Raw genomic sequence first — 2500 nt, forward strand, 5'->3', positions numbered from 1 at the left:
AGTGCAGTGTTTCTGTTACAAATGTCAGTGTTTATGAATGATACACACACACACACACACACACACACACACACACACACACACACACACACACACACACACGTCACATCTCTGCGCAATATCGGTGTGGTATACACCTGAGGTATAAAATTAACACACCTGATTTCTGGTCTTTAATCAACGCTTGTAGTGTTAATGAGCTTCAGCTGGAATACAGTAACTTCAGCTGCTGATCTGACAGTGATGATGACTGTGCTGAGGGGTTCAGTTACCTGTGGAGCTGATGGTGTGGATTGTTAATGGTGTTGAGTGTTGACTTGATGTTGCCATGGAGTTTAAGGGATTGAGTTGTTGGTGTTAAGTGTTGAGTTGATGAGGTTTTTTTTTTTTTAAACTCCTGTATTGTGGACAGTTGCATGATAAAAGATCGAAGGAGTGAAATGTTAATGTGGGTATTAACGCTTTCAGTGCTTCATCTTTAGTGTTGAGTTGGTACTGGGAGGGTTAATGAGGCTCTACTCTAGGTGCACTTCAAGTTTACTTTTATGCTGCGTTTAATTAACACCTGACTCCTGAGTGTCTGCAGTGTTGCCCCAACACCTCTCGTTCTAAATGAACACCGGTGATCATTTCTAGTGTTGATTGACACATACAGGGTTATGATGGTGTTGAATCTGCTGTTTCTGCTGTGAAAAAGTGTTTGCATTATTACGGTGTTGTGTACAGCGCTGAATGAACTCCACCTGCCAAAATAACACACAGCACCGTGTTCTAGTTTACACCAATGCAGCGTGTGTGTGTGTGTGTGTGTGTGTGTGTGTGTTAATGTAACTCCTCTTTATTAATGAGACTCGCTGCTGATGTAACACTTCAGCATGATGCTGTTCTGTTTTAAACACTGAACAATGTCAAGCTAACATGAACAACACTAAAACCTCAGTACTGAGACCACAACAATCAGACTCTGACACTAAGACTAAGACCTCAGCACATTAAATGTGTTGTTCAGCATAAGGTATTTATACAAAGTGAATTTTTTTTTTTAACAAATGAGACTCATTAGACGTTCAGCTGAATGTAGCGTTCTCGTTCATCTCCCTTGTGAGTGTTTGGAGACGGCAGTGGATCCCTCGAGGGAGTTTATGATCCTCCTTGTTCTGCTTTACTGGGATACGGAAAAGATCTTGAGTCTGTCTTATACACTCGTGTAGTCTAAATGATTTCCTTTCATTAACTGTATGACAGAGAGAGAGAGAGAGGAGTGTGTGTGTGTGTGTGTGTGTGTGTGAGAGAGAGAGAGAGAGAGAGAGAGAGAGAGAGGAGTGTGTGTGTGTGTGTGTGTGTGTGTGTGTGTGTGAGAGAGAGAGAGAGAGAGAAAGAGAGAGAGGACAGTAATGGACGTTTGTTCTTTCATCTGAAGGTGGTTTCTCTTTATCACGGCTGTAGAGGAAGTTTTTTAGCCTGGACGGGTCTCTGAGGACACATTCAACTGCAGCAACACTAACAATAAAACCGAGGGGGGTAATGAAGAGGAGGAATAGAGGGCGATGAAGAAGAGGAATAGGGTGATGAAGAAAAGGAAGAATAAGAGGTGATGAAGAAAATGATGAATAGGGGGTGATAATGAGGAGGAGGAATAGGGGGCAATGAGGAGGAGGAATAGGGTGATGAAGAGGAGGAGGAATGGGGGTGATGAAGACGAGAAGAAATAGGGGGTGATGAAGAGGAGGAGGAATAGGGGGTGATGAAGAGAAGGAGGAATAGGCGGTGATGAAGAGGAGGAGGAATAGGCGGTGATGAGAAGGAGGAATAGGGGTGATGAAGAGGAGGAATAGGGGTGATGAAGAGGAGGAATAGGGGTGATGAAGAGGAGAAGGAATAGGGGGTGATGAAGAGGAGGAGGAATAGGCGGTGATGAGAAGGAGGAATAGGGGTGATGAAGAGGAGGAATGGGGGTGATGAAGAGGAGGAATGGTGGTGATGAAGATGGGAATGGGGTCTTAAAGAGGAACAGGGATGATGATCACATGCTGCTGGTTGTAAAAAGAAACTGTAAGAGCGTATGATGGTGGTGGTGGTGGTGGTGGTGGTGCTGAAAATGGTGGTTGGACGATGTTGAGAACGAAGATGACAATAGTTATGATTAAGATGATGATAATGTTGAGGATGATGATGACACCAATGGCAACAATTATGCTAAGTACTATTGAAACAATGGTGCAGATGAAACACGAAAGATGTTTACAATGAATATAATGATGGTAATGATAGGAAGGACAATGAAGATGATGATGATGCTGCTGCTGCTGCTGCTGAGGAAATGTTTTGTTTGCTGGTTATCCAACTCACATGAGCTCTGGCAATGTAAAGCAAGGAGATATCTGAGAAGACCTCTGCTTCCTGCTGTCAATTTAACCTCCATCTCTCAATTTGTACACTGTGTGTGTGTGTGTGTGTGTGTGTGTATATGTGTATGTATATATATATATATATATATATA

At 42.9% G+C, this 2500-nt stretch overlaps 1 protein-coding gene across 8 annotated transcripts in view; it reads left to right on the plus strand.

Annotated features, from left to right (window-relative positions):
• Positions 1–2500, plus strand: part of LOC310721760 (plexin-A2-like) — an 89426-nt gene that overhangs the window by 34417 nt on the left and 52509 nt on the right. The window lies entirely within an intron of this gene.

The sequence above is a fragment of the Silurus aristotelis genome (assembly GCF_946808225.1).
Source record: "Silurus aristotelis genome assembly, chromosome: 28".
NCBI classification, from domain to species: domain Eukaryota; kingdom Metazoa; phylum Chordata; class Actinopteri; order Siluriformes; family Siluridae; genus Silurus; species Silurus aristotelis.